General features: G+C 43.7%; 1 protein-coding gene and 1 long non-coding RNA gene across 6 annotated transcripts in view; one reads left to right on the plus strand and one right to left on the minus strand.

The window, feature by feature from the left end:
• PTPRT (protein tyrosine phosphatase receptor type T) overlaps positions 1-18,407 on the plus strand; it is a 720,698-nt gene that overhangs the window by 433,240 nt on the left and 269,051 nt on the right. The window lies entirely within an intron of this gene.
• LOC141997801 (uncharacterized) lies at positions 9,603-15,408 on the minus strand. The gene is made up of 3 exons (XR_012641767.1): positions 15,270-15,408; positions 11,206-11,387; positions 9,603-10,018 (listed from the first exon to the last, which is right to left on the minus strand). It is a non-coding gene; the product is annotated as an uncharacterized LOC141997801 (long non-coding RNA).

Genomic DNA, 18,407 nt, shown 5'->3' on the forward strand with positions numbered 1-18,407 from the left:
GCGCCTCCCACCTGCCGCGATCAGCTGTTCAGCAGCATTCAGGTGGTGCTGGAAGGGGAGGGGGAAGAGCAGGGGGGTGGGAAGGGGTGAGGGTAGGAAGGGGCAGGGTGGGAACTTGGGGGAAGAGGTGGAGTAGGGGCAGGGTCTGGGGCGTAGTCTGGGTTGAGCACCCCCTAAGAACCTGGGAAGAAGCAAGTCTTCTACTGTGAATCCCATTTAAATAGCTTTCCAGTTTTGCTTCAATGGCATTGCTTCATTTGGAATGTTCTCTTTACTAGCATGGAAGGTACCCTGGGGATACTGACATAGCATGTTACTTATGTGTTGGTGCTCAACAAATGATCATTTATTTTTTAGGATTGTATTTGTTGCTCATTTTCACATTCCACTCTTGGTATGTTTCTTTCATTTTGAATTTTTCTTCATGTCTGCTCATGAGTCACTCGAGGTACAATTTCTGGCCCTCTCAAAGCCCCGGTGTGAGAGGCTGAGTCTGTAGAAATGTCTAAGATTCTGGTTCAAGGTTGATTCAGGAAATAGATATATGTTCTCCACCTCACTATGTTGAATCAGTATCTCTCTTTCTTCAAGATACTGACAAACTGGAGGGAATTTGGAGGCAAAAAATAGATTGAGTCTAAATGACCTCACTTCCAGGATGTTTGTCTGCCACATTTCCTGGGACACTTAAATCTAGATAGTTTGCTACTATGTATTTTTCAGTCTTTCAAAGACAGAAAGGATGGTCTTCATGCCTTAATACTGTAGATTATTTGATATCAAACTTCTAGGAACATATGATTAACAGGGCCTTTTTATATCTCAATAAAGGCATATTCTGCAATACTACTTACTTGATGCCCAGCAGTAAATTTTGAAATCAGGTTTTGTGCTTGCAGATGAGGTGGTTGATAGACCAAATCCTGCAGCTACCAATTTAGTGGCAAAGCTCCTATTGACATCAGTGGTTGCAGGATTGAACCCAGGATGCACTAGCATACTAAGTAAGGAGGACAATCTGAGGAGCATGGTCGTAGGTGACTAAGTTTATTGTCAGGTTTCAGAGTAGCAGCCGTGTTAGTCTGTATTTGCAAAAAGAAAAGGAGTACTAGTGGCACCTTAGAGACTAACCAATTTATTTGAGCATAAGCTTTCGTGAGCTACAGCTCACTTCATCAGATGCATTCGATGAAGTGAGCTGTAGCTCACGAAAGCTTATGCTCAAATAAATTGGTTAGTCTCTAAGGTGCCACTAGTACTCCTTTTCTTTTTAAGTTTATTGTGTAGGAGACCCTGCAGGTTCACCAGTACGGTTCTGTGTGGTTGTTGTTGGATTAAAAGGTTAAGGGAAATGGGTGGCCAAAAAGGGAAAGAAAAGCAAGCTTTAAAGAGATGGAAGTTTTACAGCAGACTGAGGTTTGGGGGCTACTGATCATGATGTGTGATTGATTTCATTGGTAACTTCAGTGGCATTCAGAACATTTCTGCTTGAACTATTTGACAGTGCCTGGAAAGACTTTTGAAATTTCCCTTTATCTCTCCTGCCAAGAATTTACCATCTTAATTCTCTGGTACTATCTACTCTGTCATTGATCACTAAGTGAAGGCCAATCACAGGTCAGCAGTTACTAATTTACAAATCCCATTTCTGTCGCTAGAACTGTTCAAATTCTTTTGGATGAATTAGACAATGATCAAAGATCAATGCCTATACTTGGATTAAAATAGGGAGATCACCAGAATGTGTGCACCAGGATCATCTAAATGGACACATCCACATGCTGTAAGGGAAGAGGCTATGTGAGAGATCATGCTTTACATTAACCACTTTTCTTATATTACAATGGTGAGCTGCTTGTATAGGAGGTGTTTTTAAATTTCAGGCCCGTTCAGAGAATAAATAGACTGAATGTCTTATTTCCCAATACATAGTTTTCTGGTATGTCTGTTTAGTCTTACACTCATTTCCAGTGCAACCATCTCAGCACTATCTGTGTAGTATATATCTGGCCGTGGAACTTTTTATACACCTAAAGAGAGAGAGAGCTGTCGCAAACCTATTTCTTGATTTAGACATCATATGATATATTCAAGCATACACTTCATTTGCATTGTTTAGTCTTTAGCATAATATGTTTACAAGTTTCTGTTATTTGAATACAAAATAACTCATGAAAGTAGATGGACATAATTGTATTCAGTTTGTATTCAAGTACAAAAAAAAAAACCTATTCAAAGACAAACTCTGTACCACAAATTTCATACAAACAAACCAAACATATTCTTGTCTGGTTAGGAAGATTTCAGTGTTTGTGTAACTCTGCCTACCATAGCACGGCAATTACACAGCAGCTAACAACCCAGCCTTGAGTTTTTGTTCTGATCCTAAGCATGTAATTGAAAAAGCCACAAGTATACCTAAGAGCCAGCTGTTTCCTCTTGGGCTTATGTAAGGATGTAAATATCTCATCACTAGCAATCATAAGGACACAGGTAAGTGTTTGCTTATTCAAGAACGGTTCATCTCCAAGGTTACCTACCCCAGAAAAAATGTAGCACTAACACTAAAATACAGTTTGAAATATTGTGTAGGCAGACTGGATACCTCAGAAAATTGATCATGGCAAATGCTCCCATTTCTGCCTCCTGTGCCCCCTTCAGTCCCCTGCACTCACTTGTGTGCATGTGTACTCTCCATCCATCCCCTGACCCCCCCCTTTACCCCCCCCCAAAAAAACCCCTTCCTTCTCATCCTCCCTGCTCCCATGCAGTGAATCTTTCTGTCTCCTGTTTCCATATGGGCAGCCATCTTCCCTGCGGGTAGCTTGGTTTCACTCCAGCTGGGAAAAATGGGAGAGGCTGGCCATTGTTGCTAAGGTCATCCTAAACTTCCTCTTGCACAAGCCAAAGGAAAATGACAGCCATCTTAACTGGGGACGGCCAGTGTCCTCATTCCTACTGAGAAAAGTGGAAGAGTGCAGACGTTTTGAAAGAAGGCAATTTTCCTGGAGTTTCTCTGAAAAAACTTTTATAAGAATAAATTTGTTTATGAAGAATGGGGTAAAAATGGCCCTTATTGTCTTTCAGAATGACCCACTGAACTAGAGCTACTCTAGATTATTCACCTCTCTGCCAATTTTTATATAGACAGACAATGCTGTTTTAAAGTTATCAAGTTGACAGAAATCTGCCCCGGACAAACTCCAGCCACAGCCTAATTTCAGATTCTTCCTATTAAAAATTATAAAGAGAAACCATAGAAAAAGTGTGTAGAAAATTCAGAGGCCATAAAAATGATGTGAAATGTCACACTAAAAGGCCACCTCCATGGCCCCAGGAATTTATGCTCTATTTAAAGCCTGTTTCAGAGCACAGCAGTAACTATGGAGCACCTCCATATTGAGGGAAAATTTGACTAATTAAGAATAAAATACCTTCTCAGCTTTAGAGTTAGTACCTTCCAGGATGTGGTTGAGGCAAAACACTGCCTTTCTCTTTACGGTACATGCCTTTGTGTGAGTAGAGGTGTTCACTTACCTGCTCAGTAATTCAGTCGCTTTCCATCAGCCTGATATTCACATAAAAGGAAACCTCTTTTATTCCCATTTGATTAATAATCGAATTCTGCACTTCCAGTTTCAGAAGAAAAGAATATTGCTGATGGATGAGTTTTCATCCCTTCATTTTGGTTGACTGTCAGTGATGATCTCCTTGAGCCCTGGTGCTTTAGTGGCTGACTTTACTTGTTTACTGGACCTCTTCTGCCTCGTGCCCCTAGATGGGCTCCCAGAGTACAGGTTATTTTATAGTAGCTTCTTCCCAGTGCCAGCCACAACTTTCCTGTCATCAGTTTTAATGACCTCTTGCTTTTGCTCATCTTTGTGACCTGAAGCCAGAACCTTCATTGATACAACCGTGAGTTACTACTCCATCAGCTGGTAGCTGAGGCAGAATCTTTGCCTGTCATGTGGACCAGCCACTAGAAGGGGGAAATACCCACAACTGGTCACTGTAGATTATATAGGATTCTGGATGGGCTCTAAGAGAACAGGTCTCTGTGTAGTAGCTGCTTTCCCATACTGGCCAACCATTACTGTCATCCGTACTTCTACTTGGGCCCATGCACTCTAGGTTGTTCTGAGTTGCCATAAGATAATTTTGGTCACAGTGTCATTAACTTGAAACAGATGTCATCAAATTGCAACACTGCTCATGGCCAGGTTGAGTTAGGGGCTTAACTGTGACTAGAATGATTATCATCTCTAGAAGGTATTTGGATTCTCTCAACCCTACATTTATCATACTGAGAGAGTACAACCTGTTCCCATTACTTTTTAAAAATACTTTTTTTTTTTACTGTTCTTCTCTTGGGTGACATTTTAAACCATTTGTATTTTCCTTCTTTGCATTCCATGCTCACACTGTTTTGTTATCTTAGGTCCACTAGTAAATGGTGGGCTTCTGTTATTTGTTATTGTACTTCAATGTATTACATTTTAAAACTGATTTTAAAAAGATAACTTCTGGGAAAAAATATCAAATTTCATGCATCAGAGCATCACACACTGGCCCAATGAGACCTGGTATCTACCTCCCCCATATACGATATCTCACAACTAGCCCAAGATACTGAATTTTTCACCTTCCTTTCAAACATTAAACAAATGCCACTCCCAGAAAGAAGTTATTGGAAAAATCCAATCTAGTGTGTTGGATGTTACATCCTGTTGTTCAAATTCCAAGCCTACGAAATTTGATAGTCCCTTTTATTATAGGTGCTTGATTTTAAGCAGAGTCTTAATGAATTCAAGGCACACACATGTGGGTAGTGTTTTTCAGGGCATAATTATTATTTCACCCCAAATTTCTTCCCTGGGAAACTCTATTTGTCTACTAATGTATTATATAGTATGCATCACTGTAGTACTTAGATCCTGATCGTGCAGCCACTTATACACATGTAAAAGTTTAGTCATATGAGTAGTTCCATTGAAAGCATGTTCATGGGATCAGGCCCTAAGTGCTAAGCAGGTAAATCAGCTCTGCCTTGGGATTGTCCATAGCTGACTTCCTATAGGATGGGGCTCTTTATCTTTCCTGGGTTCTGGGACAGGGACAAATATACACATACATTTAAAGTAGAACTCTTTCCCAAAGTGTTGTTTCTAAAATGTGAACAGTTGGATGCAAGCCCCCACTTCTCGAATTCCCATCTATCCCCAATTAGCAAACCTGGATTAGCTGGCAGGGCTGGCTTTATATCATAACAAAGTATAAGCTTGGAAATGCCAAAAATGTGTTCTATAAAGGCTGGTATTTCAGCTGATGGGCTAAGTAAGACTGACTTGTGGTTATTTCTATGTTGGTATTAATTTCCATTTATAATATAAGCACCAGACGTGTTCTGTCCACTGCTGCCAAATGCAGCTTTATTTCACTTCTCAAAGCCATTTCCTAGGAAGCTGGCTTTGTCACATCTTGGGTAGGAGGATTAGCTTCAGGAGAATATTAACCCTGTAGCTAATGATTTCTCATGCTGCTCTGTTACTTAGGATTTTTTCCTTCCCTGTGTACTGAAAAAGTACTGCTTACAATACAATATTCACATTGTTGGACTCTGTCCATATAAGACATGCATACTGCTTCATCCCCTTACTGCTGAAGATCAAAAGCTTTTCCCTTTGAGAGAGGAGGGGAAGACTCAGTCCTCTTCATTAGCGTGCCATCAGATTTGCATATTTTGATAATATCTTTGTACTGACAATGTGGCCACTGTACAAGAGGAGGGTCTTCCCTGCTTTGTAGTTTTTCCCAGGGATTCTGACAGGAGGCTGTTGCAGTGTAGCAATACTTCCCTTTTATGCCACATTGGTTTTGGTATAAATTAAACGATAACATGAATTGAAATGTTCTACTCAGAGAATGTTATGCAGTCAGAGAAATATTTGTGAATCTCTGGTAGCATAATTACCCCTTGTGCCTGTGATGCAGTAGGTTTGACTCTTGGACAAACTTGCTCTGGTACTGGTAACAGACTGGTTTATTTAAGGTGAAGGAGGAGTGTCTGCAGACCGTACCATTTTTAAGGAGTCCAGCTAGCGAGAATACTCTTCTAAGTAAAGAGGTTATGTTTCCACTGCAGTTTCCATCTGGAAGGAGTACTAGATGGATGGGTTCCCACTGTAATGTGCTATTATTGAGACTGACTCTTAAGAATATACTTCTAACAACCATAGCCTTGTAGGTGGAGCTAGCAGGGCTGGCAGTTGGCCAAAAACAAATGTTTGTTTTGACTTGTAAGCAATGTGCAGAAGGCTTTTAGTGGAGACTAAATACTGAACAAGAAAATGTCATTTCCATAGTCTCTTTCCTGACCACAACCACACTTTAGCCCTGGTCTACACTTGGAGTTGAGGTTGAATTTAGCAGTGTTAAATCGATTTAACCCTGCACCCGTCCACATGATGAAGCCCTTTTTTTTTTTACTTAAAAGGCTCTTAAAATCGATTTCCTTACTCCACCCCCGACAAGGGGATTAGCGCTGAAATCGGCCTTGCTGGGTCGAATTTGGGGTACTGTGGATGCAATTGGACGGTATTGGCCTCCGGGAGCTATCCCAGAGTACTCCATTGTGACCACTCTGGACAGCACTCTCAAGTCAGATGCACTGGCCAGGTAGACAGGAAAAGGCCCGCAAACTTTTGAATTTCAATTTCCTGTTTGGCCAGCGTGGCAAGCTGCAGGTGACCATGCAGAGTTCATCAGCAAAGGTGACCATGCAGAGCTCATCAGCAGAGGTGACCATGATGGAGTCCCAGAATTGCAAAAGAGCTCCAGCATGGACCGAACGGGAGGTAGGGGATCTGATCGCTGTATGGGGAGCGGAATCCGTGCTATCAGAACTCCGTTCCAGTTTTCGAAATGCCAAAACATTTGTCAAAATCTCCCAGGGCATGAAGGACAGAGGCCATAACAGGGACCCGAAGCAGTGCCCTGTGAAACTTAAGGAGCTGAGGCAAGCCTACCAGAAAACCAGAGAGGCGAACGGCCACTCCGGGTCAGAGCCCCAAACATGCCGCTTCTATGATGAGCTGCATGCCATTTTAGGGGGTTCAGCCACCACTACCCCACCTGTGTTGTTTGACTCCTTCAATGGAGATGGAGGGAACACGGAAGCAGGTTTTGGGGACGAGGAAGATGATGATGATGAGGTTGTAGATAGTTCACAGCAAGCAAGCAGAGAAACCGGTTTTCCCGACAGCCAGGAACTGTTTCTCACCCTGGACCTGGAGCCAGTACCCCCCGAACCCACCCAAGGCTGCCTCCCGGACCCGCCAGGTGGAGAAGGGACCTCCGGTGAGTGTACCTTTTAAAATACTATACATGGTTTAAAAGCAAGCATATTTAATGATTAATTTGCCCTGGCATTCATGGCTCTCCTGTATATACTCCCAAAGCCTTTGCAAAAGGTTTCTGGGGAGGGCAGCCTTATTGCGTCCTTCATGGTAGGACACTTTACCACTCCAGGCCAGTAGCGCGTACTCGGGAATCATTGTAAAACAAAGCATTGCAGTGTATGTTTGCTGGCGTTCAAACAACATCCGTTCTTTATCTCTCTGTGTTATCCTCAGGAGAGTGATATCATTCATGGTCACCTGGTTGAAATAGGGTGCTCTTCTTAAGGGGACATTCAGAGGTGCCCGTTCCTGCTGGGCTGTTTGTCTGTGGCTGAACAGAAATGTTCCCCGCTTTTAGCTATGGGGAGGGGGGAGGGGCTAACCACATGCTGGGGGGAGGCAAAATGCGACCTTGGAACGAAAGCACGTGTGCTATGTATGTAACGTTAACAGCAAGGTTTACCATGAAAGAGTGTACCCATTGTTCTATAAAATGTGTCTTTTTAAATACCACTGTCCCTTTTTTTTTCTCCACCAGCTGCATGTGTCTCAAGGATCACAGGATCTTCTCCTTCCCAGAGGCTAGCGAAGATTAGAAGATGAAAAAAACGCACTCGCAATGAAATGTTCTCTGAGCTCATGCTGTCCTCCCACACTGACAGAGTACAGACGAATGCGTGGAGGCAGACAATGTCAGAGTGCAGGAAAGCACAAAATGACTGGGAGGAGAGGTGGCGGGCTGAAGAGAGGGCTGAAGCTGAAAGGTGGTGGCAGCATGATGAGAGGAGGCAGGATACAATGCTGAGGCTGCATTACTGCAAACTAATATGCTCCAGCATATGGTTGAGCTGCAGGAAAGGCAGCAGGAGCACAGACAGCCGCTACAGCCCCTGTGTAACCAACCACCCTCCTCCCCAAGTTCCATAGCCTCCTCACTCAGACGCCCAAGAACGCGGTGGGGGGGCCTCTGGCCACCCAGCCACTCCACCCCAGAGGATTGCCCAAGCAACAGAAGGCTGGCATTCAATAAGTTTTAAAGTTTTAAACTTTTAAAGTGCTCTGTGGCCTTGTCCTTCCCTCCTCCACTACTCCTCCTGGAGCTTTTCTCCTACACCATTCCTCCTGGGCTACCTTGGTAGTTATCCCCCTATTTGTGTGATAAATTAATAAAGAATGCATGAATGTAAAGCAACAATGACTTTATTGCCTCTGCAAGCAGTGATCAAAGGGAGGAGAAGAGGGTAGTTAGCTTACAGGGAAGTAGAGTGAACCAAGGGGCGGGGGGTTTCATCAAGGAGAAACAAACAGAACTTTCACACCGTAGCCTGTCCAGTCATGAAACTGGTTTTCATAGCTTCTCTGATGCGTACCGTGCCCTCCTGTGCTCTTCTAACCGCCCTGGTGTCTGGCTGTGCGTAACCAGCAGCCAGGCGATTTGCCTCCACCTCCCACCCCACCATAAACATCTCCCCCTTACTCTCACAGATATTGTGGAGCGCACAGCAAGCAGTAATAACAGTGGGAATATTGGTTTCGCTGAGGTCTAAGCGAGTCAGTAAACTGCACCAGCGTGCTTTTAAACGTCCAAATGCACATTCGACCACCATTCTGCACTTGGTCAGCCTGTAGTTGAACAGCTCCTGACTACTGTCCAGGCTGCCTGTGCATGGCTTCATAAGCCAGGGCATTAAGGGGTAGGCTGGGTCCCCAAGGATAACTATAGGCATTTCAACATCCCCAACGGTTATTTTCTGGTCTGGGAATAAAGTCCCTTCCTGCAGCTTTTGAAACAGACCAGAGTTCCTGAAGATGCGAGCGTCATGTACCTTTCCCGGCCATCCCATGTTGATATTGGTGAAACGTCCCTTGTGATCCACCAGTGCTTGTAGCACTATTGAAAAGTACCCCTTGCGGTTTATGTACTCGCCGGCTTGGTGCTCCGGTGCCAAGATAGGGATATGGGTTCCATCTATGGCCCCCCCACAGTTAGGGAATCCCATTGCAGCAAAGCCATCCACTATGACCTGCACATTTCCCAGGGTCACTACCCTTGATATCAGCAGATCTTTGATTGCATTGGTACTTGCATCACAGCAGCCCCCACAGTAGATTTGCCCACTCCAAATTGATTCGCGACTGACCAGTAGCTGTCTGGCATTGCAAGCTTCCACAGGGCTATTGCCACTCACTTCTCAACTGTGAGGGCTGCTCTCATCTTGGTATTCTTGCGCCTCAGGGCAGGGGAAAGCAAGTCACAAAGTTCCATGAAAGTGCCCTTACGCATGCAAAAGTTTTGCAGCCACTGGGAATCGTCCCAGACCTGCAACACTATGCAGTCCCACCAGTCTGTGCTTGTTTCCCGGGCTCAGAATCAGGTTTCCACCGCATGAGCCTGCCCCATTAGCACCCTGATGCCCACATTGCCAGGGCCCGTGCTTTGAGAGAAGTCTGTGTCCATGTCCTCATCACTCTCGTCACCGCGCTGACGTCGCCTACTCTCCCGGTATCGCTTTGCCAGGTTCTGGTGCTGCATATACTGCTGGATAATGCGTGTGGTGTTTAATGTGCTCCTAATTGCCAAAGTGATCTGAGCGGGCTCCATGCTTGCCGTGGTATGGCGTCTGCACAGAAAAAAGGCGCGGAACGATTGTCTGCCGTTGCCCTGATGGAGGGAGGGGTGACTGACGACATGGCTTTCAGGGTTGGCTTACAGGGAATTAAAATCAACAAAGGGGGTGACTTTGTGAGAAACTGAATGGCCCCCTCAAGGATAGAACTCAAAACCTCAAGGATAGAACTCAAAACTGGGTTTAGCAGGCCGTTGATTTCACAGAGGGAGGGAGGGAGGAGAAAATGAATACAAAACAAATCTGGTCTATTTCTTGTTTTGAGCCACTTTATCTATCTTTATACATCTTGCTGGCAGCAGACTGTGCAGTACGACCGCTAGCCATCATTATCTCCTGGGTGCTCGGCAGAAGACGGTGCAGTCTGACTACTGGCCATCGTCTTCTGCTAGCTGCAGATTAAAAGACAGTGCAGTGCCGGGGGGACTCAATTGCCATGAGACGAAACAAGGGAAATGACCTGGCTGAGTCACTCCCATGTTTGCCCAGGCGCCCGGTTAAAAGAGCACCCAGGACTACGTCGATGATGGCGATACCAGTGACGATACCAGTCATACTGCACTGTCTGCTGCCAAAAGGCAATAAACTGCTGCTGTGTAGCAATGCAGTACCACGTCTGCCAGCACCCAGGAGACATACGGTGACGGTTAGCTGAGCAGGCTCCATGGCATGGCATGGCTCCATGGTGCATGGCATGGCGTCTGCACAGGTAACTCAAGAAAAAAGGCGCAAAACGATTGTTTGCCCTTGCTTTCACGGAGGGAGGGAGGGAACGGGGGCCTGACGACATGTACCCAGAATCACCCGCGACAATGTTTTAGCCCCATCAGGCACTGGGATTTCTACCCAGAATTCAAATGGGCGGCAGAGACTGCGGGAACTGTGGGATAGCCACCCACAGTGCAAGGCTCTGGAAGTCGACGGTTGCCTCGGTACTGTGGACACACTCCGCCGACTACATGCACTTAGAGCATTTGTGTGGGGACACACACAATCGACTGTATAAGAACACTTTCTACAAAACCGACTTCTATAAATTCGACCTAATTTCGTAGTGTAGACATACCCTTATAGACTCTCTAATGGGGCTGTAGGCTAGTACTGTGAATGATACACTGTGTAAAATGTTATCAAGTGGTATATTAATTGACTAATTGAATCAACAATTAGCAAGTGCTCACCTGATTAAAGAGGCTGTGGTCGAGTGGTTCTTGCACATTGTCATTTGCTCAGGAATAAATCTATGCTTTGTTGAGAAGATGTTAATTTGAGCCAGAGGAGTAGGAGAGAGGTAGATTAGCAATGTGGCTGATGAAGTTTACCCTCTGCTGTTGCTCTCATGCTGCTCTCTTGAAAATCGGATCTGTAAAGGATATTACGCAGATTTGAAAGAAAAATTGAAACATGCAACTGTTTATCTGCTTGTGATGTCACATTCAGCTACTTTCATCTCAGAGGATAAAAGTAATTGAACAATAATCCCAAAGAGAGTGAAATATACAAATCAATAAACTGCTCTCACAGGAGAATTTTATTTTGCTATGACTACTGGTACCTAACTCTTCCCAAAGCTTTTGGGATTTTCTTAGATGCTCTTGTGCTATTTCACATGGCTGGTGACGTCTAGGTGAGAGAAAAGGCTATTATACCCTCTGAATGTCTCAAAACAAGAACAGCTCTTTCCCACTTTGATCGACATCCTACACTCTGGTTGGGTACTGAAAGCCAGTCAGTGGTGTGGTGTGTGGGTTTGTATAATATATATATATTAGTTCCTGTACGTGTGAATGTGACGTATATAAAAATGAAGGGTTAGTACTCCCATTGGAACTAGGGATAATGTAATCCATTATTATGCAAGCTTTGCCATATAGCTTCATTATACCACAGTTCTGACATGCAGTGGCACTTGTGTCTTACAATGCTGGGCAAGGGGGCTGGGGTGAGACGCCGGGGTGGGGAAGAGATAGGACTGGAACAGGGACAGCTTGGAGTGGATGTGGTAGACTTTGGCACCCTTGGGTAGGGAATGGGCAGAAAAGTCTGTGGCCACTAGAGCACACTACCCTTCACAGCCTAGAATGGACCGTAAGGTTCATGAGTCTCTCTCTTTCTCTGCTGTCAGCAAATGTCTATGAAACCACTAGCAGTATCTGATCTCCCTCTCGTGCTGCTCTGCATAGAGGATGACAACCTACTACCGCTATCTTGTATTCCATTAATTTAAGTGGCAATCTCCTTCACTATACATATCTTATTCTATCCAAGAGCAGGTCCATCTTGTACATTGTATGAGAAAGAGGACCTGTTGAAACAGTGACATTTGATCACTCTGCCAGCATTTGAAACTTCCAGCTGCAGAGAGTCCCCACATTTCAAACCTTATTCTACTGCTTGAGAGAAATTGCAGCCATCTATGGAACAAACGCTGAAGCACCTCTTGTGGGATATTGTTATTTTAATCCGCTAAGCCTTTTCTCTGCCCTCCTTCTCCATCACAGTCTGCTCTGAACACAATGAAATCACAAGCAGCTGGAGGACAACCAGCCTTCAAATTGACCCTTTGCTCTTTTTCCAAGTGAATAATTGGGAGGAAAAAGAAGTAACTAGGGCCAGATTATTCTTTGTATTAATTAATTGATATTTGGAATCATAACAAAAAAAGGAAGAAGTATAAGTCTCTCGGCGCAGGCTGCTTGGACTGCAAGTGAAGGAAGTAAGCTGTGGGGGTAGTCGCTGAAACATTGGGTCATCATGTCATTTCTCAGAGACCATAAGCTTTCCTCACACCTTTTGACCAAAGGGGTTCCTAATCAGAATCTGCTCCTTCCTTCTCTCCCTACAACTTTCAAGACATAGTCATCCATTGGTGCATCTGTGTGAAAATGGCCTTCTTGAGAAATGTAAAGGCAATATTTGGATCAGTTCCCTGCACAAGTTTTGCAATATCCCTGGAAATTGTCACAATCTGGACTTGGAGCCCAGAGCATCGCTTAAGCCACTAAGGGGAAAACTAATTTCTTATGTTTTCATTGGTAGGCCTGTCTCATTGACTGATCCTAATGAGGTGGAAATGAGCTCAGCTGCCTAATTCTATTAAAAACATTTGCTGTTTTTGTACATGGATGCTCATCTGCTTCCTTGTAGCCTCATTGCTAAAGTCATGGTAGAACAGAAGCAGGCCACAGTTGCCCAAAACAAACCATGCTACTTTTCTCCAGATTTAATTTCTTTTTATCCAGTAAGAAATGGCCCAGCACCAGAGGCAGTGTTCATCCAGAAAAGCTACACAGACTATAAAGCCCTTGATGTGGAGGAATGGAATCTCCATAGCTTACAACTCACAAGTAACTGTCTTACTGCTCTCTGGTCGCATGATAATATGCTAGCTACTGCACTCAAATGTAATGGGTCAGGCTCTCTTCTATGGTTAAGATCAATTCAGTGCTGGGTTGTGTGTGTGTGCGCGCACGTAGCAGCTATGGCTCCCTAATTCTCTGCCCAGCTTTGTCCCAATTTCAACCAGTGGTTCCAAAGAGACCTTCTGCCAGCTGGAGATAGCCAGTGTGCAGTCCATTTAAGCTATGTCTTTCCTGCTTCTCCCTGGCCCCTGGGCAAGGTCACTGGGTGGTTAGTAGCTTAGGAACTGGCTCTCTGGCTGCTGGGGAATGAATCCCTAGATGGGGAGGTAAGCGCATTTTCCAGTTCTTTTGCGCCGCTCGTATAGGTTGCAGGGAGTGGAGCAGGGCTGCAAATCTGCCTCTGTAATGGCATGTGTCTGCGAATAAGGACAGCTCTATTTCCCGATGGCTCAGTTGGTTAAGCATTAGGTTGGAAACCCCAAGAACCATTAGAACCACAGGCTAAAATCCTAGCAGTTAGTTCCAAGATACATAAAATATCTTGTGATTTTCTCTCTGTCACATTGGCTGCCCCTTTAAGGGCTGTCAGGGACCAGCCTACCTGTGACAACCTGCTGGTTGGTAGAAGGAGCCAACTCAGGCCCACCTAGAAGTAATTAAATCTCTAGGTGACTGGTTGGCAGCCAATTAGCTAATGAGCCTGATAAAGGGCTACCAGGACTCAGCTGGAGGCCTTCCTAGAGACAGGAATTTCCAGAGGAGAGGAGTTTCTGGGGGAAGCTGAGCAGGGAACACTTGAGAGCACGGGGCCTGGAAGATGTGCTCCACGGGATGGGAAACTCCCAAACAGTGGCAGGAAGCCCAGCCTGTGAGGACCTACTGCTGCCCTGGAGAAGAGCTGCAGCTGAGACAGCTCCATAGACCCCTGGCTCCATGGAAAGATTCTTCCCAGTGGCAACAGGCTTTTGGCTCCAGGGAAGGGACCCAAGCCGAGAGAGCACTGCTGAAGGGGAGCGTTGAACCCAGGTGGGAATAAACTGAGACTAACTCTGTCTCCCAGCTACGATGCTAGGGTGATGGCTTGCTTGTATTTTCATTGGGTCTTTGGTTAATAAACTAGACCCCTCAGAAGGGTCATTGTTCCCTATATAAAGCCTCATTAAACTGATTGATGATATTAGGGGAAACTAAGGCAGGGTGTACCACACTTGGCCAGAAGAGGGTGCTGTAGTTGAGGTACACAACCTGTGATGCTCTCTGTAGGACTTGTGTATAAGAACATAAAAACTGAGCTCCAGTCTACTTTTTACGGACAATAAACCTCCTATGACTCTTCCCTCATCCTCCTCCCCAAAAAAATCTATAGAGATTTTCCTTATGGTTGTCTCAATTTCCTTTCTCGGCAACATGCTGACAACTGACTGGTTGCTATACTCCTCCACAAAAGTGGTTGCATTTCAGTTGTGTGCAAGTAAGTGTGTGTGTGTGTGTGTGTGTGTACAGGTGTGTAAATGTCTCCCATTTGGTGTCCTTCGCTTGTCATCACTGCTTTTGTGGCCACCAGGTAAAATGTTACATGCCTTTAGTAAGTCAAAAAGAAAAGGAGTACTTGTGGCACCTTAGAGACTAACCAATTTATTTGAGCATACGCTTTCGTGAGCTACAGCTCACTTCATCAGAGGATGCTGCTGGTGTCTGCTTTGCCAACCAAATGAGCAGCATAACACATCTGGAGGATGGCCACAGGCATGACACAGCAGACAGAGGTTAAGAAATGATAAACAGTTACAGCTCCGTATTGTAACAGAGAAGCAGTTGAAATCAGGCAAAAGAAAACAGTTTGATGGAATAATCCTGTTTAAAAACAAACAAAAAAAACCCACCTCTGAGTTTGTGAAGCAGGCAATGCAGAATTCATCTGCTCGCTCGCCTGAGATGAAATCAACTCAACAGTGAGCCTGGTGGAGACTTCATCAGTTTTTCAGCCTTCCTTTAGGAGCAGCACCTGATGCATTCAGCATGAGTCATGCACAGATTTGTGCCTCCTACGATGCTGAGTGTTACAATGTGAACGAACCCAGAGCATGCCCTGATAATAGAAACCTTCAATAATACATGTGGTGCCACGTGACTGTGGAAAGATTACAGGTATTAAAGGCAATTTAGAATAATTTAGAATCAAGCCATTTTCTGAGCAGGCAATTAATCCAGTTGTATTTTTTTAAAAAAGCTGCTGCGTTTGAACAAAATATACTTGGGTTAAAAGAAAGACTTGGAATTAAGTGAGACTTTTAAAAAAAATAAAGGATTTTAGCAAGGCTGTTGTAATCCTGCCACTCTTGCCTGCATATTCAGATTATATTATGAATATTATGTGCTGGAAGCTGTGCTTTTTTCCCCACTCAGGGGGCTCAATATACTTGAAGGAAGACAAATTAAAAATCTGTATTCTTTCTCTTACAAAATCACTGTAAATTGTGTTTAATACCCGATAAGTGAGTATTTTTTGAGGGGGGAGGATTAATGGGGTAAAAGAAGGATGGTTAGACACAAGGTGCTGTCTGGTGGTACCTGTTACAGCAGGATGACTGGGGTGTCAGAACTCCTGGGTTTATTCCCATTTCTGCTGGTGATTTGTTTTGAAACTTTGTCCAATTCACTTAATCTTCTCGTTTCTCAATTTACCCATTTGTAAAATGGGTAGAAACAAGGCTTACCTATTTCCAAGGGATTTTGTTCATCTTAACTGCTGAACATTCATTGATTTGTTTTAAAGTACTTTGAGACCCTTGGATAAAAGGAGCTGCTTAAGTAGTATGTTTGGACATGAAGTAAGGTATATCAGCAAGCTGCTTGCTCAGATATACCAAGAGAGAAATCTGTTCCAAGTAGCTAAGAATTTATACACCAATGTTAGCCAAGTAGGAGACTTTTAAGTTGGTTGGAATACAATCTTTGGCTCTGATTTTGACAATAGTCTGGCAAAAATTGGCTCTTTCCGAGGTACAAGAACATGTATACAATGCATATCGTAGCCACATGTTCCAAAGGCTGTACAGGTATCTGAGCTGTGCACACAGATGCCGTGATTTGGGTAAGTGCAGTGGGTGATTTTTATGCTCACATCTGGGTCTACAGACACACATTGGCTTTGCTTGTATGCAGGGTGAGCTGGCTCAAAAGTATGTATTTAGTTCTGTGCTCAGTTTTCTGCAGACTGCCTACTCAAATAAATGCAGCACTAGGAGCACAGTACGATGTAAATGGTCTCAAAGAAGTGCCAAGTCTGGCATTACAACACTCTCCCAGCATTTTCATTCTCTGTCATTCTTTTACATTTTCTTTCCTTTCCAATCACTGATCTATTGTTCCCCCTCCCTGATATTAGAGACAGGACTGACTGCTGCGCTCACTGTATTGAGTAACAGTCATGGCACATTCAGCAACAGTTATGACCTCCACCAATTACTGGCCTAGCTATGAGGTCTTAAGAGTGAGTGTGCGTGCGCACATGCTTGGCCTGGTCTAAGGCACAGTGCCAACTGTCCTGTTCTAAGTTTATACTCTATCAGGTGCATCCAGCTGCACAATCAGATCTGCTATGCTGTCAGCAATTAGATAGTGAAGATACATATTGATGTTCGAGACTGACGATATTTCAAAGCAAGTAGGCAAAGCTGACCGATGAAGGTGCTTACAGCCAATCTACAGTAACGGGGAAATGTCACAATAGCTTCTGACTCAACACTGGCTAAACAGCATCTACAGTAACAGGTTAGCAGGGCTCTTCTGTTGTCCCACCCTGTTAGCAAGTGTTGAAAGGCTGCAGGGGAGATGATGCTGGATTCTTGCTGACTTTCTGTAGCAAATGTGGTTCATTAACTCAGCCAGAGAAAAAGGGGGGTGGCAGTGGCTCTTTAGTCATGGACAGACAGGTCTCTGCGGGGAAACCCGAGGAGCAGCCAAGCTTAGGGAGAAAACTTAATCTGAGGTTTACGTTTTTGTTTGTTACCCACTTCCTGGGACTTTGCTGTATTGGTAAGTAGGGGACTTACTGCACTGTGTGTAGACTCTGTACAGAGTAGAAACTCCACTTGCCTTATACATATCCTGAGGAGTGTCCATGGCATATTGAAATTCATACTCATTGAAATATATATATGCACACTCATTAAATAATATATTCCTTTCCAATGAAGTATTATGTTTCAGTGTTCTGTTACACAATAAGCTTTTCTTTAAAATGATGCATTATTTTCTATCACTGCTAACTGAAAATAACTGACAATAACTGACTTCATTTTTTCCTTTAGAAGTGTTTATATTTGTGATGAAGGAGCCACATAAGTAATTCATGCAAGAATCTTTGTATATTTGTAAAGAGTTGAAATGAAAATCATTTAAAAACAATTCCATATCCTATTACTAATAACACTGCTATGAAAATTGAAATGATGTAATATAAAACCAGAAATTCCAAACAGCCTGTGAAAATGTGCATTCCGATTTGCACAACTAATTTATGAACATAATTGTGACCATGTGCAATTGCAGCAATTCTGAATGCAAATGTCCTTTTCTGTGTCCAACTGGTCACTTATGTGCGCATTTATAATTTGTGCAAGTAATTGTGTCTATGACATTAAGAAAAATCTGGGCTATACTTTTGGTTACTGTGTCTGCTTTCTTTATATTCTTTTCATTGCTTTTTGTTTACATGATGAAACGAGATTGGCAGTAACACTTCAAATCTAATCTTACTCATCTCTGTTAGCCTGAACTCAAGATAAAATCATTGGTCTTTAGGACTCTGTATGTCCACCTCGGTAGCAAAACCAAATATAAATTTATCATCCACTTGCCATCCTTCCCAGCTCACTTCTTCGAAGGGTAATAAGATGGAAATGATAAACATTTAAGTAAATTGAATGGTCACACAATAGAGCTGATTCTCCCTTCACATTACACCAATGTAAATATGGAATAAATCTACTGAACATGGTGACATAAAACTTGTGTAA

The sequence above is a fragment of the Natator depressus genome, chromosome 13 (assembly GCF_965152275.1).
Source record: "Natator depressus isolate rNatDep1 chromosome 13, rNatDep2.hap1, whole genome shotgun sequence".
NCBI lineage: Eukaryota > Metazoa > Chordata > Testudines > Cheloniidae > Natator > Natator depressus.